General features: G+C 40.4%; 1 protein-coding gene and 1 pseudogene across 7 annotated transcripts in view; one reads left to right on the top strand and one right to left on the bottom strand.

Moving 5' to 3' along the window:
• Positions 1-26,975, top strand: part of Otol1 (otolin 1) — a 144,243-nt gene that overhangs the window by 15,969 nt on the left and 101,299 nt on the right.
• Positions 14,444-14,567, bottom strand: LOC120101308 (small nucleolar RNA SNORA17; annotated as a pseudogene).

Consider the following 26,975-nt stretch of genomic DNA (forward strand, 5'->3'; position numbering starts at 1 on the left):
AAGGAAAATAAGAAATGTAAATATTAGGTGAGAAGAAAGGGAAGAATGTGGATGATGGAAATGTGGATCCTAAAAGAAGATATAAAGCCAAGTGTTCTAGTTTACCTGTTACGGACTTTTTCCTTGGGGTGGGTAAATGGGTAAAAAGGAAATTACGGTGAGAGCTTAAAATCCAATGCAAAGATCCAGGGCTTCAGAATGGATATTCTAGTGCTACAGATGTTCGCTGAGATGGGTAGACTTTGGGTCTGGCTAATTTCAATGTGTGATGATTTTTATTTGCAAGTTCATTACAATAAAATTATAATTTATTATTGTCTTAGGACTTTACTGTGGTGAACAGACACCATGACCAAGGAAACTCGGATAAGGACAACATTTAATTGGGGCTGGCTTACAGGTTCAGTCCATTATCATCAAGGCAGGAGCATGGCAGCATCTAGGCAAGGCACAGCACATGAGGAGCTGAGAATTCTGTATCTTCATCCAAAGGAAGCCAGGAACAGACTGTTTCAAAGCCAACCCCCACAGTCACACACTTCCTCCAACAAGGCCACATCTCCTAAAAGTGCCACTCCCTGGGCCAAGCATATTCAAACCACCACAATTATTATAAAATCTTTAAAAATATTAGGAATTATGAAAACTCTTTGAATAAGCAAAGTACAAAAATAAGGCATATCAAATCCAGAAAAAAGCATTCAAATTCATTAGCAATAAAAATTTGAGTTAACAGCTATCAAAAACAATGACTTTATGAAATTCGTGGGCAAATGGTTGGAACTGGAAAATATCATCCTGAGTGAGCTAACCCAATCACAGAAAGACATACATGGTATGCACTCATTGATAAGTGGCTATTAGCCCAAATGCTTGAATTACCCTAGATGCCTAGAACAAATGAAACTCAAGACGGATGATCAAAATGTGAATGCTTCACTCCTTCTTTAAAAGGGGAACAAGAATACCCTTGGCAGGGAAGAGAGAGGCAAAGATTAAAACAGAGACTGAAGGAACACCCATTCAGAGCCTGCCCCACATGTGGCCCATACATATACAGCCACCCAATTAGACAAGATGGATGAAGCAAAGAAGTGCAGGCCGACAGGAGCCGGATGTAGATCTCTCCTGAGAGACACAGCCAGAATACAGCAAATACAGAGGTGAATGCCAGCAGCAAACCACTGAACTGAGAGTAGGACCCCTGTTGAAGGAATCAGAGAAAGAACTGGAAGAGCTTGAAGGGGCTCGAGACCTCATATGTACAACAATGCCAAGGAACCAGAGCTTCCAGGGACTAAGCCACTACCTAAAGACTATACATGGACTGACCCTGGACTCTGACCTCATAGGTAGCAATGAATATCCTAGTAAGAGCACTAGTGGAAGGGGAAGCCCTGGGTCCTGCTAAGACTGAACCCCCAGTGAACTAGACTGTTGGGGGGAGGGCGGCAATGGGGGGAGGGTTGGGAGGGGAACACCCATAGGGAAGGGGAGGGGGGAGGGGGATGTTTGCCCGGAAACCGGGAAAGGGAATAACACTCGAAATGTATATAAGAAATACTCAAGTTAATAATAATAAAAAAATTTGAGTTAAGAAAAAAGGCTACACTTCAAAAACATTTTCACATTAAAATATTTTATTGTGGTTATACAATGTTATCAAAATATGTCTTGATTCACAAAGGACTGAACTTTTCCGACTCACAGCAAAGTTAACGATACTCTTGAGCTCACTCAAGGGACTGGGCTGGAGAGCCTGCTCAGTGCTTAAGAGCCTGAACTGATTGCTCATGTAGAGGACCTGAGTTCATTCCCAGAATGCACATCAGGCAGCTCAGGATGACCTGAAATTCCAGCCCCAGGGAATGTGCCTGTGTGGACACCTGCACTCATGTGCTCATAGCCACACACACACACACACACACACACACACACACACACACGATGATGATGGTGATGAAGATAAGACTGTGTACTTAATGTGCTGTCCTACTGTGCACTCAGTCTATTTCACTGTAACCTGCCTTTAGGAGAACATTGTAACCGTCCTTACTTGCCTTGGATTTCTCATGTAATCAGCATTTACAATCTAAGCTAAATGCATAGCTTTGTTTTTTCCTTTTTTCTTTTTTTTTAAAGACTTGTTTACTTATCTATGAGTGCTCTGTCTGCATGTATGTGTGCACACCAATAGAGGGCATGAGTTACCATTATACATGGTTTTGGGCCACCATATGGTTTCTGGGAATTGAATTCAGGACCTCTGGAAGAGCAGCCAGTAATCTTAACCACTGAGCCATCCTCCAGCCCCCATAGCTTTATCTTTAAGTCATGCACTCATTCATGTTCTGACCCAGAGCAATGTGTGTGTGTATGTGTGGTGAGAGCAGCTAAGAAGTTAGTAGCAACCTTATAAAATAAGCAGCTGCCATAAAATAAGCTGCAAAGAACACGTGGACATAGCGTGATAACACATTATGTTCGCTACTCTGTTTCAGTTGGGTCGGTTAAGTGATTTCTTCCCATGTAAACTCCGTTAAAGATGCCTTGTGATCTCTCACCCCTTTCCCGTGGCATGTAATAAATACAGAGCAAAGTCCTTTGTTATAGGCATCAACAGGGACAAACACAGACTGACACAGATTCCAGAGATGGTCAGATATCAGACAGACATCAGACAGACATCAGACAGACACATCTACACATAGGCCAGTTACCACAAGCTACAGACGGATGGGAGGCAGGCAGAATTGAAATTTGAGTTTGACTCTTGGTCAAATTAACTTATGAGAAGTCTGTTTCCACTCTGTAATGTGGCGCTGGCACATTAATGTGCCTCTTAGTTTATCTTTAATGAGTTAATTTGGTGTTAGTACTGCTGCTGCTGCTGCTGCTGCTGCTGCTGTGTGTGTGTGTGTGTGTGTGTGTGTGTGTGTGTGTGTGTGTGTGTGTGTGTGTGTGTGTGCGCACATGCTCACCATGGTGTACATGCTGGAGGACAACTGTGTGGGTTGGCTCTCTCTTTTCACCCTGAACTCAGGTTGTCAGGCTTACACAAAGAAGGTTTACCTGCTGAGTTGTCTCGCTGGTCTTAAAATTGTCATTTTTATAGCTAGCAATCAACTAAAAGTCTCAGAACGAGGTAAATGTGTGAGCAGAGGATTTTGATATTGTCGGTAAGGTCAAACTGGCATTGAATTCTCAACTAGGATTCGTTTTGCAGAAGTGTTCCTAAGTTACATGACCATTTTAAGATCTCTCTCTCTCTCTCTCTCTCTCTCTCTCTCTCTCTCTCTCTCTCTCTCTCTCTCCTTCTGTCCCTCTATCACTCCCTCCCAGTCTTCCTCTCTCTTTTCCTTCCTCCCTCTTACCTCTCTCTCTTAGTGAGAAGAGGCATACAATCTCTCAGCTTCCCAAAAGGATCTACATTCCCAAATATTAAGTACAAAGGTTTAAATTATTTTCAGACAGTAATGTGCCAAAACACATCCCTGAAGTCAAAGGTTTATGTGTTTCAAAATTATTTTGCATGCTTAACAATGAGAAATTATGCAAATGTTCAATAATAGAGGATTTGAAATAAATCACATCCCAGCCCTAGGCTAGTCTCTAGCTGTTAACAATTGCACTATAGCACTGGCTGTGTGAAAACACCAAACACACGGGAAACAGAAATGACTCCTCATAAAAGTCCTTGCTATAGCCTGACTCTATTAATACCCGAATGATAAATCAGGAAAAGATCTGAGTATGTGACTGATAAAACAAAATGTTAGCGCTATTCATAGGCAACGGACTGGGGTGCCGGTCTGGTCTTTATTTTTTAAAAGAATCCATAAATGCGCCTTTGTAATAAAAATATAGTAAGTGTTCTAGAAAAAGAAGTATCTTCTTTTTTTTTTTCTGTAAAAATATCAGACCCAGGAGCTTATCTAATTAACCACTGCACAGCCCTCTGAGCTGAACAGGTACACTCGTGTGGACACATGAGGCACATAGGGACAAGAACAGTACCCACGCGATGACCTACCACCTGCTTCCATTTGCAGGCAGCGTCTCTAAACTTCGTAAAGATGCCTTAGCAATCGGTAACTTTCCAAGCGAATATAAAAATCTGTGCTGTTCAGCACTTTACAAGCCGCTGCAAGGTATTGCTAATGTAAAACGGCAGAGTAGAGTCGAATAGAAGAACAGAGTGAAACAGCTTTTAAAAGAGCATTAATAAAAGGCTAACAGATCACTTTCAAGCATGCAGATAAACTTCTGCGTGCCTTTGTGTTTTTCTGTGGCAACCAGTCATTGAAGTTCAGATTTCCACACAAGTTTAATCTAATTTTTCTTTTTTCCTTTCCTTTTCTTTCTGTGATTATTTGTGTGTGTAGGGGGGTGAGGGAAGTTTTTTCTTTCTTTCTTTTTCTTTTTACTTGTAGTTTGTATTTTCCAATGTAGGAACTGCGAAGGGAGGCTTCGGAGGAAGCACGAATTCGTGACCCTTATCATGTTTTAAACTACAAGTAACTAAACAAAGCTACTCAGGGACAATGGGACCCTTGAAAATGTCGTATCATTTTACATCTTTTCCACTGTCTTGGGCTGTAGGCAGCTCCCCTTCTCTGCCCCCCTCCACCCCAGCAGGGCGGAAGCCATATGATCCCAGGGCAGGAGGGGGAGAACTCCGCAGGACGGAACACTGCACTATGTAGCTAATTTCTAAAGGCAGATACAATGAAAAGCCCGTTGAGGGGATAAGAGAGCACTCCTGAATGGCGGGATCATGAGAGAGGGAAGGAGCAAAGCCAGCTCTGAGCCTTAGTGTGAGTTCCCATGCCTCAGTGGGTCTACACGCCTACAAGGAGGGGAACTGGGTGTTTGGAGACACAGAGAGAAGTGGGAAGGACTTTCTCTTCATGTTTGTGAATCTTGTCTTCCCAGTTAAAAGAAAGATCGGGTCTAGATCATTTCTTCCAATATCAGAAAAGAAAATCACAATTAAATAAAAACTACAGCCTTAAATTTTGTCATAATGAAAACCATTGCAAGCCTTAGGGCTTGGCTGCCATGTTGAAGCTGAAGCTTAGTGCTATCGATATTATTTTTTAAATAATGTTTGCCAGTGTAGAAGAACTGTGCAGAATAATGGCTTTATCGAGACATTCTCGTACACGTGTGTCATGTGCTTTCTTCTTAATCACCTTGCATTTGGTATCATCTGCCTTCCTTTCCCACCCATCCCCTCTACCTAAACAGCTCCCCTCTGCTTTTAAGTCTTCTTCATTTTTTTTAGAGTTGATTTCTTATAAGTAAGAGCTCGTGCAGTATTTGTCTTTCTGAGTCTGGCTTATTCTGCTTGAAATGATTCTCTCAGGTTCCAGCTGTTTTCCCGTGATGGCTTTCCTCTTCGTGGCTGAGTAAAACTCCACTGTGTGCACACCACCCATATCTCTTCCCCTTCTCTAGCTGAGGACGCCTTGGCTGACTCTATCACCTGGCTACTGTGAAGAGTGCTGCAATCACACGCATATGCGCGTGTGCCTGTAGTGTGCTGACTTGGATCCTTGAGGTACAATCCTAGATGCGGTGCAGCCGGATCCCACGAGAACTCTGCTTTCAGGTCTCGATGAAGCTCTGTACTGATTTGCACAGCGGCTTCACTAACGCAAATGTCAACCAGCTGCATTTAAGAGTTCATCCTCCCATGAATCCTTGCTAGCTAACAAGAAATTCTTGGTCGATTTCTTGACTGGGGTGAGATGGGATATCAATGTAGTTTTGATTTGTACTTCTTGGGTGGCTAAGAAATGTTGAACACACATGTGTAATAGTGAATGAATGTTGTGCACTATTAAGCACAATATTATGAACCATATTGTGGAGTAGCCAAGCACTTTTGATTGGGTTTAAAGCCTACTCCACCAGATGGAACCCATACCTGCCACTGTCAATGAAGTCAAGTCTATATATGCCATGACCCCTTGGGGAAAGCCTACTACAATTATTCTGCTAAAGGAACATTTTAATGAAATGGCTCCTAGTGACATACCACTACGCCATAGATCAGTCCTCCCTCAACCCTCATCAGTGAAGCTTCCTTTTGCAGTAGATGGTAATTAACACAGAAATTCACAACTGGTCAATGTACAAAGAATAAGAGACTTTACAATGCTCATCTGCAAATGGGGTGTCTCTCTCTCATAGCTCCCCTCAAGGCTTGCGAAGAGAAGCAGAAAGACTGTAAGAGCCAGGTGGTAGATGACAAAGGGACAGTGCCAAACTGAGGGGACAGGACCGATGCACACATGAACTCGTGTAAACCGTGACAACATGTTGAAGACTTGAACAAGATCAAGCCAAGCAAAATCCCAGCATGGAGGAAAGGGCCAGGGACAAAGCCTCACTTCTAACCTGAGGAGCTGTTGGCAGTTAATAGGAAAGGAAAAGTCAGTTTTCTTAAATGGAGTGACACTGTATGTACCAACCACACTTCAGAGCAAGCCCCATGCTCAGAAATAGTCAAGACAGTCTAAACTCCATGATTTTATTTTATTTTATTTTGATCTTTTATTGTTGAATATTTTTTAATTTACATTTCAAATGTTATCCCCTTTCCTGGTTTCCTGTTCATAAACCTCCTATTCCATCCCCCTCCCCCTTCTTCTATGAGGGTGTTCCCCCACCCATTCACCCACCCCTTTTCCACCTCCACATCCTGACATTCCCTTACACTGGGGGAGTCCAGCCTTGGCAGGACCAAGGGCTTCTCCTCCCATTGTTGCCCAACAAGGCCATCCTCTGCCACATATGAAGCTGGAGTCATGAGTCTGTCCATGTGTACCCTTTGGGTAGTGTTTTAGTCTGTGAGAGCTATGGTTGGTTGGTATTGCTGTTCTTATGGGGTTGCAACCACTTCAGCTCCTACAATCCTTTCTCTAACTCCTCCAATGTGGACCCCATTCTCAGTTCAATGGTTTGCTGCTAGCATTTGCCTCTGTATTTTTCTTGCTCTGGCAGAGCCTCTCAGGAGATAGCTATATCAGGCTCCTGCCAGCATGCACTTCTTGGCATCAACAATAGTGACTGGGTTTGGTGACTGTATTTATATGGGTTGGATCCCCAGGTGAGGTAGTCTCTGATGGCCTTTCCTTCAGTCTCTGCTGCAAACTTTGTCTCAGTATTTTCCCCATGCATATTTTTGTTCCCCCTTTAAACAAGGACTGAAGCATCTGCACTTCGGTTGTCCTTCTTGAGCTTCATGTGGTCTGTGAATTGTATCTTGGGTAATTAGAGCTTTTGGGCTAATATGCACTTATCAGTGAGTGCATACCATGTGAATTCTTTTGTGGTTGGGTTACCTCACTCAGGATGATATTTTCTAGTTCCATCCATTTGTCCATAAATTTCATGAAGTCATTGTTTTTAATAGCCGAGTAGTACTCCATTGTGTAGATATACCACATTTTGTGTATCCATTCCTCTATTGAAGGGCATCTGGGTTCTTTCCAGCTTCTGACTATTATAAATAAGGCTGCTATGAACATAGTGGAACATGTGTCTTTGTTATATGTTGGGGCATCTTTTGGGTATATGCCCAAGAGAGGTGTAGCTGGGTCCTCAGGTAGTGCAATGTCCAATTTTCTGAGGAACCTCCAGACTGATTTCCAGAATGGTTGTACCAGTCTGCAATCCTACCAACAATGGAGGAGTGTTCCTCTTTCTCCACATTCTTGCCAGCATCTGCTGTCACCTGAGTTTTTGATCTTAGCCATTCTGACTGGTGTGAGGTGGAATCTTAGTTGTTTTGCTTGCCAATTCCCTGATGACAAAGGATGTTGAACATTTCTTTATGTACATCTCAGCCATTCGGCATTCCTCAGTTGAGAATTCTTTGTTTAGCTCTGTATCCCATTTTTTAATAGGGTTATTTGATTCTCTGGAGTCTAACATCTTGAGTTCTTTGTATATATTAGATATTAGCCCTCTATCAGATGTAGGATTGGTAAAGATCTTTTCCCAATACGATGGTTGCCATTTTGTCCTAATGACAGTGTCCTTTGCCTTACAGAAACTTTGTAGCTTTATGAGGTCCCATTTGTCGATTCTTGATCTTAGAGCATAAGCCATTGGTGTTCTACTCAGGAAAATTTCCCCAGTGTCCATGTGTTTGAGGCTCTTCCTCACATTCTCTTTATTATTTTCAGTGTATCTGGTTTGATGTGGAGTGGAGGTCCTTGATCCACTTGGACTTGAGCTTTGTACAGGGAGATAATGATGGACCAATTTGCTTTCTTCTACATGCTGACTGCCAGTGGAAACAGCACCATTTGTTGAAAGTGCTATCTTGATTTCATTGGATGGTTTTAGTTCTTTTGTCAAAGATCAAGTGTCCATAGGTGTGGTGTGTGGATTCATTTTTGGGTCTTCAATTCTTTTCCATTGATCTACCTGCCTGTCTCTGTCCCAACACCATACAGTTTTTATCAAGATTGCTCTTTAGTACTAGTTGATGTCAGGGATGGTGATTCCCTCAGAAGGTCTTTTTATTATTATTTTTTATTGAGGATAGTTTCCGTTATCCTGGTTTTTTTTGTTATTCCAAATGAATTTGCAAATTGCTCTTCCAACTCTATGAAGAATTAAGTTGGAATTTTAATGGGGATTGCATTGAATCTGTAGATTGCTTTTGACATGATGGCCAGTTTTACAATATTAATTCTGCAAGTTCATGAGCATGGGAGACCTTTTCATCTTCTGAGGTCTTCTTCAATTTCTTTCTTCAGAGACTTGAAGTTCTTGTCATACAGATCTTTCACTTGCTTGGTTAGAGTCCCAACAAGGTATTTTATATTGTTTGTGACTATTATGAAGGATGTCTTTTCCCTAATTTCTTTCTTAGCCCGTGTATCCTTTGAGTAGAGGAAAGCTACTGATTTGTTTGAGTCAATTTTATAACTAGCCACTTTGCTGAAGTTTTTTTTTTTTTAATCAGGTTTAGGAGTTCTCTTGTGAAACTTTTGGAGTTACTTAGGTATACCATCATATCATCTGCAGATAGTAATATTTTGACTTTTTGTCCAATTTGTATCCCTTTGACCTCATTCTGTTGTCTGATTGCTTTGGCTAGGAATTTAAGTACTATATTGAATAGCTAGGGAGGTAGTGGGCAGCCTTGTGTGGTCCCTGGGATTGCTTCAAGTGTCTCTACATTTAGTTCGATGTTGGCTACTGGTTTGCTGTATATTGCCTTTACTATTTTTAGGTATGGGCTTTTAATTCCTGATCTTTCTAAGACTTTTAACATAAAGGAGTGTTGAATTTGTCAAACGCTTTTTCAGCATCTAATGAGATGATCTTGTGTGTGTTTTTTTTTTCATTGAGTTTGTTTATATAGTGGAGTACGTTGATGGATTTGGAAATCCATCCATGTATTAAACCATCCCTGCATCCCTGGGATGAAGCCTACTTGATCATGTTGAATGATCATTTTGATATGTTCTTGGATTCAGTTTGTGAGAATTTTATTGAATATTTTTGCATCGATATTCGTTAGGGAAATTGGTCTGAAGTTTTCTTTCTTTGTTGGATCTTTGTGTGGTTTAGGTATAAGCATAATTATGGCTTCATAGGAGGAACTGGTTAGTGTTCTTTCTGTTTCTATTTTGTGGAATAGTTTGGACAGTATTGGAATTAGATCTATGAAGGACTGATAGAATTCTGCACTAAACCCATCTGGTCCTGAGCTATTTGTGGTTGGGAGACTTTTAATAACTGCTTCTATTTCTTTAGGAGTTATGGGACTGTTTAGATGGTTAATCTGATCCTGATTTAACTTTGGTACCTGGTATCTGTCTAGAAAATTGTCTATTTCATCTAATATTTCCAGTTTGTTGAGTATCAGCTTTTGGAGTAGGATCTGATGATTTTTTGACTTTCCTCAGTTTCTGTTGATATGTCTCTCATTTCATTTCTGATTTTGTTAATTTGGATACTATCTCTGTGCCTTCTGGTGAGTCTGGCTAAGGGTTTATCTATCTTGTTGATTCTCTCAAAGAACTAGCTCCTGATTTTGTTGATTCTTTGTATAGTTTTTTTTTGTTTGTTTCTGTTTGGTTGATTTTAGCCCCGAGTTTGATTATTTCCTGCCATCTACTCCTCTTGGGTGTATTTGTTTCTTTTCGTTCTAGAGCTTTTAGGTGTGCTGTCAAGTTGCTAATGTATGCTCTCTCCTGTTCCTTTCTGGAGGCACTCAGAGCTATGAGTTTTCCTCTTAGCACTGCCTTCATTGTGTCTCATAAGTTTTGGGTATTTTGTGCCTTCATTAAATTCTAAAAATTAATTTCTTCCTTTGCCAAGTTATCACTGAGTAGAGCATTGTTCAGCTTCCATGTATATGTGGGTTTTCTGTTGTTTTTGTTGTTATTGAAGACCAGCCTTAGTCTGTGGTGATTTCATAGGATGCATGGGATTATTTCAATCCCCTTGTATTTGTTGAGGCCTGTTTTGCTGACTGATTATTTGGTCAATTTTGTAGAAGGTACCATGAGGTAATGAAAAGAAGGTATATTCTTTGGTTTTAGGATGAAATGTTCTGTAAATATCTGCTAAATCCATTTGGTTCATAACTTCTGTTATTTTCACTGTGTTTCTGTTTAGTTTCTGTTTCCATGAAATTTCCATTGATGGGAGTTGGGTGTTGAAGTCTCCCACTATTATTGTGTAAGGTGCAATGTGTGCTTTGAGATTTAGTAAGGTTTCTTTTATGAATGTGGGTGCCCTTGTATTTGGAGCATAGATATTTAGGATTGAGAGTTTATCTTGATGGATTTTTCCTTTGATGAATATAGTGTCCTTCCTTATCTTTTTTGATAACTTTTGGTTGAAAGTCAATTTTATTCTATATTAGGATGGCTTTTCCAGCTTGTTTCTTGGGACCGTTTCCTTGGAGAATATTTTTCCAGCCTTTTACTCTGAGGTAGTGTCTTTCTTTGTCACTGAGGTGTGTTTCCTGTATGCAGCAAAATGCTGTGTCCTGTTTATGTATCCAGTCTGTTAGTCTATGTCTTTATTGGGGGAATTGAGTCCGTTGATGTTAAGAAATATTAGGAAATAGTGATGGTTGTATCCTGTTATTTTTGTTGTTAAAGGTGGGATTATGTTTGTGTGGCTCTCTTCTTTTGGATTTATAACAAGACTACTTTCTTGCTTTTTGTAGGGTGTAGTTTACTTTCTTGTGTTGTAGTTTTCCGTCTATTATCCTTTGTAGGGCTAGATTTGTGGAAAGATAATATGTAAATTTTGTTTTGTCATGGAATATCTTAGTTTCTCCATCTATGGCAATTGAGAATTTTGCTGGGTATATTAGTCTGGGCTGGCATTTGTGTTCTCTTAGGGTCTGTATGACATTTGCCAAGGGTCTTCTGGCTTTCATAGTCTCTGGTGAGAAGTCTGGTGTAAGTCTGATAGGTCTGCCTTTATATTTTACTTGACTTTTCCCCCTTACTGCTTTTGATATTCTTTCTTCGTTTTGTGTATTTGGTGTTTTAACTATCATGTAACTGGAGGAATTTCTTTTCTGGTCCAATCTACTTGGAGTTCTGTAGGCTTCTTGTATGTTTATGGGCATCTCTTTCTTTAGGTTAGGGCAGTTTTCTTCTATAATTTTGTTGAAGATATTTACTAGCCCTTTAAGGTGGGAGTCTTTATTCTCTTCTATACCTATTTTGCTTTGGTTTGATCTTCTTATTGTGTCCTGGATTTCCTGAATGTTTTAGGTTAGGAGCTTTTTGCCTTTTCCATTTTCTTTGACAGTTGTGTCAATGTTTTCTATGGTATCTTCTGTCCCTGAAATTCTTTCTTCTATGTCTTGTATTCTGTTGGTAATGCTTGTGTCTATGACTCCTGATCTGTTTCCTAGGTTTTCTATCTCTGGGGTTGTCTCTCTTTGTGATTTCTTTATTGTTTCTATTTCCATTTTTAGATCCTGGATTATTTTGCTCAGTTCCTTCACCTGTTTGGTTGTGTTTTCCTTTAATTCTTTAAGGAATTTTTGTGTTTCCTCTTTAAGAGTTTCTACCTGCTTACCTGTGTTTTCCTGTATTTCTTTAAATGAGTTATTGATGTCCTTCTTAAAGTCCTCTATCATCATCATGAGATGTGATTTTAAATCCAAATCTTGCTTTTTTGGTGTTTTGGGATATCTAGTATTTACTTTGGTGGGAGAGCTGGGTTCTGAAGATGCCAAATGGCCTTGATTTCTGTTTCTTAGTCTCTTGCACTTGCCTCTCACCGTTTGGTTATCTTTGCTGTTAGCTGTTCTTGCTGTCTCTGACAGTGGTTTGACCCTCCTATAAGCCTGTGTGTCAGCACTCCTAGAGACTGGCTTTCTTCCAGCAGGATTTGGGTACAGAGAGTTGTGTCACAGGCAGAAACTGAAAGGATCCTGTCCCAGACTGCTCCTAGGTTCCTGTGTTTAGAGGGCTCCAAGCAGGTTCCTCTACCAGGAATGTGAGCAAAAGTGGTGTTATCCCCTGTGCTCTTAGGATTGTCTGCACTTATGAGAGTCCCGCTCTCTCCCCATGGAATCTGCATACAGAGAGCTCTGCTCTCGGGTGTGTCACTGCTCCTAGAGATCGACTTTTTTTTGACTCCATGATTCTAAATGTGTAACTTAATACAGTTTTTAAGAGAGAGAGAGAGAGAGAGAGAGAGAGGAGTTAGGTGAGTAGATGGTGGAGGAGATGCTGGGATGAGCTGGGGTGGGGGGAGAATGAGTGTGATCAAAATATAGTGCATAAGATTCTCAAAGGATAAATAAATGCACAAAAAAGGATGTTCGGAATGCTCACGTATTTATTCACCACTTATATTTCTTTATAAAGCTGTCCAACTCATTTTCCCATTTAAGACTGGATTGTTGTTCTGTGTTTAATTTTTGAGTTCTTTGTATGTTGTGGACATTGACCCCTGAGGTAACAAGCGGGTCACGAATTTCTCACCATGCAGGCTTCTTTTCACTATGATGCTTGTTTCCTTTGCTGTGCACACAACCGTTAGTATTATTTTATTTACATTATGAATATTTATATTATTACAGCATTGTTTTTTAAATAATACTTGATATTACTTCCTGGACCTGTGGAGTTCTGCCCAAAAAAGTCTTCATCCATATTTTAGAATGTTTGCCCCATGTTTTCTTGTAGTAGCTTCTAAGTCTTAAGCGCTGATAAAGACTTCAATCCATTTTGAGTTGATTGTCCTACAGGTTGAGAGAGCAAGGATGTATTTTCATTGTCCTCCATGTGAACACTTAGTCTCCCGAGCACCATTTCTTGGAGAGGTTGTCTTTTTTGGTGTTTTCAGTGGAAACCTAGTAGCTTGACTTGTGTGGGTTTATTTCTGGCTCCTGTAGTCTAAGTCACTGACTTGATGTGCGTTCTTATGGCAAGTACCATGTACCATGTTGGTCTTGCTGTTAGGGTTCCACAGTGCAATTTGAGATGAGCTGTTCCAGCATCTGTGGCTCATCTTTTTTGTTGTCATGCACTCCAGTTGTTCATCAGTGGGGTACATGTTGAGGTAGGCTAATTCGAAGTCTTGCATCTGGGCCTAAGAGTGTGTCTTTCCCTCATCTGTGCCACCATCCAGCAGACAAGAGGCTCAGTCCATCTCCCACACTCACACCGTCTGGCACGGATCACCTGCATCCCCATATCTAGGGCCACTCTTCTGTGCTTGCCATTGGTGGCAATGGGCAAGGGGACACCTCTCCCCTACCCATTTCATCCCATAGCTGACAAGTTTTAAGGCCAGCTCTCCCAAACTTACACCCTTGGCACCAGCTCACTACCTCCCAGCCCCCATCCCAATGAGGGTCGTTTCTACTGTGCTGCCCAGGTGAGGTGCATGACATGCTCTCCTGAGTGCTGCAGTCGATGAGGGGCCTTGCCCCTCTCCTGCTCTCATATTTCCAGAGCCAGCTCTCTCAAGATGTCCAGCTGAGGAGTGGGACCAGTTCTGCACAGCCTGACATCAACATGTCTCTGGGAAGAAGCTCAGACCAGTGATGCATCCCTGGGTTTTGATGGCAATAGGCCACTACTGTTGCAGTGTCACAGACCTAGATGTGGCCCCAGTGGCAGCACAGGCCATGGCCCCTTCATGGGTCCATGTGGTATCACAGGCTACTTACACCAGACTGTTCCTTATTACCCTTGAGTCTCCAGTTCTGCCTCTCTTCATTGTGCCCACATCCTTTTTTTTAATCTTCCATTTCTCCACCACTTACTTGCTTCTCTTAGTGGCATAGGGCTCTCTAGGTTTCTGGGGTAGTCTCAGGAGTGCTGTGCCCCGCATATGGCTCCAAACAGGGGTCTTCTTGGGCATGGTAGGCCCACCCAGGCCTGTGTGGCCCCAACTGGTGGTTGTCTCATGCTCACTTTTTTCAGGGAATGTTGGAGTACTAATTATTCAGATGCTCACAGCCTGAGCATAGACATAGCCTCTCTCCTCTCTGCCACCTACTGACGCACATGTGACACAGCTGCCATCCCTGTAATGGCTCTAGGGGCAGGGTCTCTTGTAGCTTTTAAACTTGTTTATTGGTGTTCTGTAGTCTTAGCCTGTGATGTGACATGCATATCCTGTAATGTGACATGAATCAATTCTCTTTTAGTTGTGTCTACTATGAGTTCTAAGTGCCTACAGTGCTTGTATGTCCACATCTTTCTCTAGATTTGTGAAATTCTCCGCTTTAGTTTCATTGAATGGGTTTCCCGTGCATTTAGTTTGAGTCTCAGCTCCTCACATCATATGGATTGTTAGATTTAATAATCCACTGAATTACAAACTAGTGCTACTCAACTGTACATGGATGCAAAGCTATCCACTGGAGTATAGTCACTGTACTAGAGGCCACACACCTAAAGAAAATGGACTCTTTTTTCCCCCAGTAGCGATTAACTGCCAACTGTCTATATAGTTCCTCAGCTAGGGGTAAGGCCTCCTAAGACCCCCTCCCCCCAGTCTGTGTAGAAATGTTGAGTGGCTTGGTCCTGCACAGGCAACTATAGCTTCCATGAACTCCCAAGTGCATCAGCCCTGCTCTGTGCAAAAGACATGGCTATGTGATGTCCTCCCTTAACTCTAGCCCCAACAATCTTTACTGTGCTTTCTTCCATGTTCCTGGAGCCTTGGGGAAAAGAAGGTGTGGACATATGCTATATTTTAAGGTAAAATTTAATTGAAATGTGAAATATTGTTATTTACAAATGTTAGTACATTTATTTAGTGTACGTACATATGTATGTATGTATGTGTACATTTTAATACTATGACATGTATATGCAAGTCAAAAGACTCCTAACAGGAGTCAGTTTTCTTCTTCCACTATGGAGATGGGGAATTGAACTTGCTAATCAGGCTGAATGACAACTCACTGAGCCATCTTGCTGGTCCCATCATTGTTTTAAATACCGAATGAATTTACTTAAAAATTTGTCACATGAAGTCTAGCAAATTTGTTACATGTGTTGTATTTATTTGTAATCTTCTCTCATATATTTTGACAGTTTGTATTTTTGCTCTGAAAACATGACTTGGGAGTATTGTTTTTTTTTTCTTTATTTCTGCTTATAAAGGCACATGTGAACACAAGAAACCACTAAAAGCTTTTTCCCCAGGGAGTGAAAGTTTCTTTAAACCACCATTATAATAGCCTTTACTGATTCATTTATTTCAGGTGTGTGATTTAAGCTCCCTGAGGAACTGTCTGTGACCTATAATCTTGAACCCATTTTTGGCCTGATGAGTGGAAGGATGTTTTAAACATTCTTTCTCTTCATACCCAGACTCCATTAAAAAGCTTGGGAAGAGGCACAGATGCCTGTGTCTGGCCAGCATTTGAAGGAAGCCATAACGTCTACTACCATTGCCATTTTTCATAGTCATGCAGATGGAGTGGAAAGCAATATCGGTCTTCAAGTGCAGAATTCATTCATTCTTGTGCCTGAAGAGCCAGTCATTGAAAAAATCGTTTATTTCCATAAATAAGGAGTCACAAAACATAAATCAGAAGTAATCTGTTTTTAATGATGCTGTGGGATGTTGTGAAGGACTACACAGGTTGGTTTGAATCAAAATGGACTTCATAGGCTGATAAGAAATTGCCCTCTTAGGAGGTGTGGCCTTGTTGGAGGAGGTGTGACCTTGTTGGAAGAAATGTGTCACTGGGGGTGTGCTTTGAGGTTTCAGAAGCTCAAGACAGGTCTAGTGTTTTCTTTTTCTGTTATCTGTTGATCCAGATGTAGAAATCTCAGATCCTTCTCCAGTACCGAGTCCTATTACAAACCACTATGCTTCTTGTCACAATGACAATGGACTAAACCTCTGACTTATAAGCCAGTCCCAGTTAAATTTTTTTTTAATTTACTATGGTCATGGTGTCTCTTCACAGCAATGAAACCTTAACAAAGGCAGATGGTACCAGGAACTGGGGTTGTTGTCATAGACCCAACCATGCTTTTGTTGGGAGGAATGTTTGGACTTTGGGTTAAAAAAATCAGTGGAATGCTTGCTTTAAGTGGGGCTTAATGGGCCATAATAGTAGGAGCATGGAAGAGAGTGGTGCTGAGGTGGTTTGAAATTTGAGGCCTGTTTTGTGACTGATTATATGGTCAATTTTGTGGAAAGTACCATGAGGTGTTGAGAAGAAGGTATAATCTTTCGGTTTAGAATGAAATGTTCTATAAATCCCTGTTAAGTTCATTTGGTTCATAACTTCTGTTAGTTTCTCTACATCTCTGTTTAATTTCTGTTTCCATTATCTGTCCATTGATGAGAGTGGGGTGTTGAAATCTCCTACTATTATTGTGTGAGGTGCAGTGTGTGCTTTGAGCTTTAGTAAGGTTTCTTTTACGTATGTAGGTGCCCTTGTATTTGAAGCATAGATATTTAGGAATGAGAGTTCATCTTAGTGGATTTTTTCTTTGATGAATATGAAGTATCCTTCCTTATCTTTTTTGATAACTTTTGGTTGAAAGTTGATTTTATTTGATATTAGAATGGCTACTCCAGCTTGTTTCTTTGACAATTTGCTTGGAAATTTGCTTTCCAGCCTTTTACTCTGTGGTATTGTGTGTCTCTGTCTCTGAGATCTCTTTCCTGTATGCAGCAAAATGCTGGGTCCTTGTTACGTAGCCAGTCTGTTACTTTACATCTTTTTTGGGGGGGAGGAACTGAGTTGATTGATGTTAATAGATATTAAGTAATAGTTATTGTTGTTTTCTGGGTTTTTTTTGTTGTTGTTGTTAGAGGTGGAATTATGTTTGTGTGTCTCTCTTCTTTTGGTTTCATTGCAAGAGATTATGTTCTCGATTTTTTTAGGTTGTAATCTCTCTCCTTGTGTTGAGTTTTGCTGGATATAGCATCCTGGGCTGGCATTTGTGTTCTCTTAGCGTCTGTATGACATCTGCCCAGGATCTTCTGGCTTTTGTAGTCTCTGGTTAGAAGTGTGCTGTAATTCTTATAGGTCTGCCTTTATATGTTACCTGACCTTTTTACCTTACTGCTTTTAATATTCTTTCTTTGTTTTGTGCATTTGGTGTTTGACTATTATGTGGCAGGAGGAATTTCTTCTCTGGTCCAATCTATTTGGAGTTATGTAGGCTTCTTGTATGCTTATGGGCATTTCTTTCTTTAGGTTAGAGGAGTTTTCTTCCATGATTTTGTTGAAGATATTTACTGTCCCTTTAAGTTTGGAGTCTTCACCCTCTTCTATACATATTATCCTTAGGTTTGATCTTCTTATTGTGTCCTGGATTGCCTGGATGCTTTGGGATAGGAGCTTTTAGCATCCCCCCCCCCAATCGATAAGATATAATTGCCCACCTAGACATACAAAGCCATGTAGACATCTATTCCTTAAGATAACAACCTGTAAATGTGCAAAGAGGAATCTTTGATAAGCCTCTATGTTTTCCCCATAGAGGAAAACATATGCATATCCTCTATGCTTCCTCTCCTTGCTCAGTCTCCTCCTCTCTCTAAACTTTTCTCCTGACTATCCTGCCTTCTCACCCAATGACAGACCTCATTCTATCTTGTACCTGCCTTCACCTGTGTGATGACATTTTTATCATTTTGGTCTAAATAAAAAATTTTGTTCTCAAATATAAGCTGGGTACAACTATTATCATTTTGTAATTAAAAGCATAAAATATACCTAACACCTAGTCCAACATTTTATCAGTTAAACAGAACATTTAGTTATTTATTACAGCTTAAGAAAGACTTAAAATCTATATTATATTCTGGCTAGATTGTATACTATCTGATAACTATCTAATAAAATATGTATTTTCAAAGTTAAATAGCCTGATAGACTATGAGACTATAATCAGTCTTCAACCCCATCAGAAATCTGAGAAGGAGCAATTATCTATAAACCCTGAAGGGCTGATAATTCTGGCTTGTCAAAGATTATCAGTCAACTATTCTGCATAAGGTATTCCTTTTTGGACAGTATTTTTCTGTAGATGAAATAGGCAGTTTCTGCCCAGTGGCTTCCTAGCCACAAAGTATTTGCCTAACCTGGAGGTAGAGATTTTCAATTTCTTCATTAAGGCCAAAGGGGAACTGGTAGGGGCAGGTATGTTTCAATACAAGATAAATAACTTTAAATCTCATATTTTGTGGATTTCTGACGTTTTTGAAAATCATCTACCTATATGAGGTAATCTGACTGTTGTCCATTAACTTATCTTATTATATTATCTTGAAAGTACTTTAACAAACTCAGAGCCATTTGTGTTTTACATTATCTTTGATGATTGTGTCGATGTTTTCTATGGTGTCTTCTGCTCCTGGGATTCTCTCTTCTATCTCTTGTATTCAGATCTCTTCCCTAGATTTTCTATCTCCAGGGTTGTCTCCCTTTGTGCTTTCTTTACTGTTTTTATTTCCATTTTTAAATCCTGGATGGTTTTGTTCAATTCCTTCATCTGTTTGGTTGTGTTTCCCTCTAATTCTTTAAAGGATTTTTGTGTTTCCTCTTTAAGGGATTCTAATTGTTTATTTGTGTTGTTCTGTATTTCTTTAAGGGAGTTCTTTATGTTCTTTTTTTTGTATTTAATTTTCTTTTTTTCCTTCATCTTTATTAAATTGGGTATTTCTTATTTACATTTCAACTGTTATTCTCAGTTTCCAGGCCAACATCCCCCTAATCCCTCCCACTCCCCTTCTATACAGGTGTTCCCCTCCTCATCCTTCCCCCATTATGCCCTCCCCCAACAATCCCGTTCACTGAGGGTTCAGTCTTGGCAGGACCAAGGGCTTCCCCTGGTGCTCTTACTAGGCTATACATTGCTACCTATGTAGTAGGAGCCCAGGGTCAGTCCATGTATAGTCTTTGGGTAGTGGCTTAGTCCCTGGAAGCTCTGATTGGTTGGCATTGTTGTTCATATGGGGTCTCAAGCCCCTTCAAGTTCTTTCAGTTTTTTCTCTGATTCCTTCAATGGGGGTCCCATTCTCAGTTCAGTGCTTTGCTGCTGTCATTCGTCTATGTATTTGCATATTCTGGCTGTGTCTCTCAGGAGAGATCTACATCCTGTTCCTGTCAGCCTGCACTTCTTTGCTTCATCCATCTCATCTAGTTTGGTGACTGTATATGTATGGGCCACATGTGGGGCAGGCTCTGAATGGGCATTCCTTCAGCCTCTGTTCTAAAGTTCGCCTCTCTATTCCCACCCAAGAGTATTCTTGTTCCCCATTTAAAGAAGGAGTGAAGCATTTGCACTTTGGTCATCCTTCTTGAGTTTCATGTGTTCTGTACAATTAGGGTAATTCAAGCATTTGGGCTAATAGACACTTATCCATGAGTGCATACCATGTGTGTTTCTCTGTGATTGGGTTACCTCACACAGGATGATATTTTCCACTTCCATCCATATGCCTATGAATTTCATAAAGTCATTATTTTGATAGTGGAGTATTGTTCCATTGTGTAGATGTACCACATTTTCTGTATCCATTCCTCTGTTGAAGGGCATCTGGGTTCTTTCCAGCTTCTGGCTATTATAAATAAGGCTGCTATGAACATAGTGGAGCACGTGTCTTTTTTATATGTTGGGGCATCTTTTGGGTATATGCCCAAGAGAGGTATAGCTGAATCCTCAGGCAGTTCAATGTCCAATTTTCTGAGGAACCTCCAGACTGATTTCCAGAATGGTTGTACCAGTCTGCAATCCCACCAATAATGGAGGAGTGTTCCTCTTTCTCCACATCCTCGCCAGCATTTGCTGTCACCTGAGTTTTTGATCTTAGCCATTCTCACTGGTATGAGGTGAAATCTCGGGGTTGTTTTGATTTGCATTTCCCTTATGACTAAAGATGTTGAACATTTCTTTAGGTGTTTCTCGGCCATTCGGAATTCCTCAGCTGTGAATTTTTGTTTAGCTCTGAACCCCATATTTTAATAGGGTTATTTGTCTCCCTGCAGTCTAACTTCTTGAGTTCTTTGTATATTTTGGATATAAGCTCTCTATCAGTTGTAGGATTGGTAAAGATCTTTCCCCAATCTGTTTGTTGTCGTTTTGTCCTAACCACAGTGTCCTTTGCCTTACAGAAGCTTTGCAGTTTTATGAGATCCCATTTGTTGATTCTTGATCTTAGAGCATAAGCCACTGGTGTTTTGTTCAGGAAATTTTCTCCAGTGCTCATGTATTCAAGATGCTTCCCCCACTTTTTCTTCTATTAGTTTGAGTGTATCTGGTTTGATGTGGAGGTTCTTAATCCACTTGGACATAAGCTTTGGACAGGGTAATAAGCATGGATCGATCTGCATTCTTCTACATGCTGACCTCCAGTTGAACCAGCACCATTTGCTGAAAATGCTATCTTTTTTCCATTGGATGGTTTTGGCTCTTTTGTCAAAAATCAAGTGACCATAGGTGTGTGGGTTCATTTCTGGGTCTACAATTCTATTCCAGTGGTCTGTCTGTCTCTGTACCAATACCATGCAGTTTTTATCATTATTGCTCTGTAATACTGCTTGAGTTCAGGGATAGTGATTCCCCCTGAAGTCCTTTTATTGTTGAGAATAGTTTTAGCTATCCTGGGTTTTTTGTTATTTCAGATGAATTTGCAAATTGTTCTGTCTAACTCTTTGAAGAATTGGATTGGTATTTTGATGGGGATTGCATTGAATCTGTAGATCACTTTTGGTAAAATGGCCATTTTTACTATATTAATCCTGCCAATTCATGAGCATGGGAGATCTTTCCATCTTCTGAGATCTTCTTCAATTTCATTCTTCAGAGGCTTGAAGTTCTTATCATACAGATCTTTCACTTGCTTGGTTAAAGTCACACTGAGGTTATATATATATATATATATATATATATTTTTTTTTTTTCCTTTGGAGCTGAGGACTGAACCCAGGGCCTTGCGTTTGCTAGGCAAGCGCTTTACCACTGAGCTAAATCCCCAACCCCATTATTTGGGACTATTATGAAGGGTGTCGTTTCCCTAATTTCTTTCTCAGCTTATTTCTCTTTTGTGTAGAGGAAGGTTACTGATTTATTTGAGTTAATTTTATACCCAGCCACTTCTCTGAAGGTGTTTATCAGGTTTAGTAGTTCTCTGGTGGAACTTTTGGGATCACTTAAATATACTATCATATTATCTGCAAATAGTGATATTTTGACTTCTTCTTTTCCAATCTTTATCCCTTTGGTCTCCTTTTGTTGTCTGATTGCCCTGGCTAGGACTTCGAGAATTATGTTGAATAAGCAGGGAGAGAGTGGGCAGCCTTGTGTGTTCCCTGATTTTAGTGGTATTGCTTCAAGTTTCTCTCCATTTCGTTTAATATTAGCTACTGGTTTGCTGTATATGACTTTTACTATGTTTAGGTATGACCCTTGAATTCCTGTTCTTTCCAGGACTTTTATCATGAAGGGGTATTAAATTTTGTGAAATGCTTTCTCAGCATCTAATGAAATGATCATGTGGTTTTTATCTTTCAGTTTGTTTATATAGTGATTACGTTGATAGTTTTCCATATATTAAACCATCCCTGCATACCTGGGGTCAAGCCTACTTGATCATGATGGATGATTGTTTTGATGTGTTCTTGGATTCGGTTTGCCAGAATTTTATTGAGTATTTTTGTGTCGATATTCATAAGGGAAATTGGTCTGAAGTTCTTCTTTGTTGGGTCTTTGTGTGGTTTAGGTATAAGAGTAATTGTGGCTTCATAGAAGGAATTTGGTAGCACTCCATGTGTTTCAATTTTGTGGAATTGTTTGCATAATATTGGTATGAGGTCTTCTATGAAGGTCTGGTAGAATTCTGCACTGAACCCATCTGGACCTGGGATCTTTTTGGTTGGGAGACTTTTAATGACTGCTTCTATTACTTTAGGAGTTATGGGTTTGTTTAAATGATTTATCAGTTCCTGATTTAACTTTGGTACCTGGTATCTGTCTAGGAAATTGTCCATTTCCTGCAGATTTTCATGTTTTGTTGAATATAGGCTTTTGCAGTAGGATCTGAGGATTTTTTGAATTTCCTCTGATTCTGTTGTTATGTCTCCCTTTTCATTTCTGATTTTGTTAATTTGGACACACTCTCTGTGTCCTCTCGTTAGTCTGGCTAAGGGTTTATCTATCTTGTTGATTTTCTCAAAGAACCAACTTTTGGTTCTGTTGATTCTTTCTATGGTCCTTTTTGTTTCTACTTGGTTGATTTCAGCTTTGAGTTTGATTATTTTCAGCCTTCTATTCCTCCTGTGTGTATTTGCTTCTTTTTGTTCTAGAGTTTTAAGGTGTGCTCTCAAGCTGCTGATATATGCTCTCTCCTGTTTCTTTCTGCAGGCACTCAGAGCTATGATTTTTCCTCTTAGCACAGCTTCATTTTATCCCCTAAGTTTGGGTATGTTGTACCTTCATTTTCATTAAATTCTAAGAAGTCTTTAATGTCTTTCTTTATTTCTTCATTGAGTAGAGCATTGTTCAACTTCCATGTATATGTGGGTGCTCTTTCCTCATTGTTATTGAAGATCAGCTTTGGCCTGTGGTGGTCTGATAGGATGCATAGGATTATTTCTATCTTTCTCTATCTGTTGAGGCCTGTTTTATGACCAATTATATGGTCAATTTTGGAGAAAGTACCATGAGGTGGTGAGAAGAAGGTATATCCTTTTGTTTTATGATAGAATGTTCTATAAATGTCTGTTAAGTCCATTTGGTTCATGGCTTTTGTTAGTCTGTCTATGTCTCTCTTTAATTTCTGTTTCAGTGATCTGTCCATTGATGAGAGTGGGGTGTTGAAATCTCCTATTATTGTTGTGTGAGGTGTAATGTGTGCTTTGAGCTTTAGTAAAGTTTCTTTTATGTATGTAGGTGCCCTTGTATCTGGAGCACAGACATTTCAGATTGAAAGTTCATTTTGGTGGATTTTTCCCTTGATGAATTTGAAGTGTCCTTCTGTATCTTTTTTGATGACTTTTTGTTGAAAATCGATTTTATTTGATATTAGAATGGCTACTCCAGCTTGCTTCTTCAGTCCGTTTGCTTGGACATTTGTTTTCCAGCCTTTTACTCTGAGGTAGTGTCTGTCTTTGTCTCTGAGGTGTGTTTCCTGTAGGCAGCAAAATGCTGGGTCCTCATTGCATATCCAGTTTTTTAATCTGTGTCTTTTTATTGGGGGAATTGAGTCCACTGATGTTGACAGATATTAAGGAATGTGATTGTTCCTTCCTGTTATATTCATATTTGGATGCGAGATTGTGTTTGTGTGCTTCTCTTTCTCTTGTTGCAAAACGATTAGTTTCTTGCTTGTTCTAGGGTGTAGCTTGCCTTCTTGTGTTGGGTTTTACCAGTATTATCCTTTGTAGGGCTGGATTTGTAGAAAGATATTGTGTAAATTTAGTTTTTTCATGGTGTCTCTTGGTTTTTCCATGTATGTTAATTGAGAGTTTTTCTGGATACAGTAACCTGGGCTGGCATTTGTGTTCTCTTAGGGTTTGTATGACATCTGTCCAGGATCTTCTGGCTTTCATAGTCTCTGGTGAGAAGTGTGGTGTAATTCTGATAGGTCTGTCTTCATATGTTACTTGACCTTTTCCCCTTACTGCTTTTAATATTTTTTCTTTGTTTTGTGCCTTTGGTGTTTTGACAATTATGTGACAGGAGGAGTTTCTTTTCTGGTCCAATCTATTTGGAGTTCTGTAGGCTTCTTGTATGTTTATGGGCATCTCTTTCTTTAGGTTAGGGAAGTTTTCTTCTATGATTTTGTTGAAGATATTTACTGGTCCTTTGAGCTGGGAGTCTTCACTTTCTTCTATACCTATTATCCTTAGGTTTGATCTTCTCATTGAGTCCTGGATTTCCTGTATGTTTTGGACCAGTAGCTTTTTCTGCTTTACATTGTTTTTGACAGTTGTGTCGATGATTTCTATGGAATCTTTTGCTCCTGAGATTCTGTCTTCTATCTCTTGTATTCTGCTGGTGATGCTTGTATCTATGGCTCCTTGTCTCTTTCTTTGGTTTTCTATATCCGGGGTTGTCTCCCTTTGTGTCTTCTTTATTGCTTTTACTTCCATTTTTAATTCCTTCACCTGTTTGATTGTGTTTTCCTGTAATTCTTTCAGGGATTTTTGTGTTTCCTCTCTACAGGCTTCTACATGTTTATTTTTGTTTTCTTGCATTTCTCTAAGGGAATTCTTTATGTCTTTCTTGAAGTCCTCCATCATCATGATCAAATGCGATTTAAAATCTAGATCTTGTTTTTCTGATGTGTTTGGATATTCAGTGTTTGCTTTGGTAGGAGAATTGGGCTCTGATGATGGCATGTAGTCTTGTTTCCTGTTGCTTGGGTTCCCGTGCTTGCCTCTTGCCATCAGGTTGTCTCTGGTGTTACCTTGTTCTGCTATTTCTAACACTGGCTAGACCGTCCTATAGGCCTGTGTGTCAGGAGTGTTGTAGACCTGTTTTCCTGTTTTCTTTCAGCCAGTTATGGGTAGACCCATAGCATAGACCACAGACATCCATATGGCCTTCTCTGGTAACACAGGCAATGAACAACAACACAGGCTCTGGCTGCAGTAGGATTTTGGACCCAGACATGGCCCTTGGTGACAGTATATACCCAGCCATCATCAAGGCCTCAGATGGCAGTATAGGCCACACACATCAACATGGCTCTCTGTGACAGCTTGGCCCAAGGACATCAACAAGGTTTCAGGCTGTGGCATAGACTATGGGCATACACATGGTATTAGGTGATAATGTGAATCATGAACAACAACCAGGGCCTTGGCAGCATCAGGACCACTGATGCCCACAGTGGCATCACGCAACACAGTGGTCTTTCAAGAAAGTCCAGTCCAGGAGGGAAATGTTCCATATCTCAGCCTCTGTCATTGCTCAGAGCCAGGGAGATCCCATGACTGGGAGGAGTTTTAGGGGGCTGATTCTGCATCTTTGTAAGCTCCAGGGTGTCACACACCACCCTGCTGACCCCATTAGTCAATGACTTGTTCCACTGTTGACCTCAGCCTTCTCATGCCTCTCACTGCTGTCATGTCTCCTGTTCCTTCTCTCTCCACAGCCCACACACTGCCCCAGTCTCCCATCTTTCCTATATATCCATCACACATTAGTTCATCACAGTGACTAATTCTAGCTCTGGGAAGATGGGGACAGGTGGATCTCTGACTTTGAGGCCAGCTTGGTCTACAGACTGAATTTCAGGACAGCCAGACTTAAGACAGTAAAGGAGATCATCGAAAATAGAGAGCTGGTGATGTGTTTGAACAAGGGGGTCATGTCCCAGTCCCAGAATTTGGTAGCTTCAGACATGTGGTTGTGGCTTTAAGGTCAAAGGTACAAGAAAGGGGTACGGAATCTATCTCCTTGACTAAGGATAACTGCTAAGGCCAGATATGTGGCAGGGGTGTCCCTGCATGGAGGCCTAGAGAGGCCATTTGTAAAGCTATGAAGCCTGCATTGCCTTAGAGACCACAAAATATTGGAATTGGGATACCTGCTGAGGAAAGCGGCGAACAGGGAGCAAAACCACAAGAGAGAAGTGGATGGAAGCCAACAGCGCTGAAAGGAGTTGGAGCTCTGAACAGTGCTTTGATGTCCGACATGGAGACTCGGAGTTTGGAGTTTGTCTTCTGGTTTTCAGTCTTGCTTTGGTTCAGTATTTCCTCACTGTGCTCCCTTTCTTCCCTTTTGGAATGGTAATGTATATTCTGTGCCATTGTATGTTGGAAGTATGTGATGTGCTTTTTGATTTTGATTATAGAGGGGATTACAGTTAAGAGATCACCACGAGTCTCCGGAGAGATTTGGAACTTTGGTCTTTTAAACAGGCTTGAGACTGATAGACTATGGAGACTTTTAAAGTTGGATTGAATGCTTTTTTTGTCTTCTTTTTAAAATTAATTAATTAGTTAATTAATTAATTAATTTACATCCTGACTACAGTTTTCCCTCCCTCCTCTTATCCAGAGGAGGTTGTAGAGACTGAATGAATGGTTTTTTGCAGTATGCTATGGCTTCAAGCCTATGGGGTTCAGGGAGTGGAACATAGTGGTTTTAATGAAAATATATCCCATAGGCTCACAGGGAATGGCACTATTAGGAGGTGTGGCCTTTTTGGAGGTAGTATGTCCCAGTGAGTGAGCTTTGAGGCTTTGAAATTCTTGATGGGCCCAGCCCAGTGACCTTCTCTCTTCCTGCTGCCTACCAATTCTGATATAGAATTCTTGGCTCCTTCTCCATGACTATGTCTGCCTGTATGCTGCTATGCTCCCTCCATGACAACAATGAACTAAAACTTTGAACTGTAAGCCAGCTCCAGTGAAATCTTTTCCTGATAAAAGTAGCTGTGGTCAATCCATTGAACTGAGAACAGGGTCCCCATTGGAGCAATTAGAGAAAGGATTGAAGGAGCAGAAGGGGCTTGCAAGCCCATAA

Source organism: Rattus norvegicus, chromosome 2 (genome assembly GCF_021556685.1).
Source record: "Rattus norvegicus strain SHRSP/BbbUtx chromosome 2, alternate assembly SHRSP_T2T, whole genome shotgun sequence".
Lineage (NCBI taxonomy): Eukaryota > Metazoa > Chordata > Mammalia > Rodentia > Muridae > Rattus > Rattus norvegicus.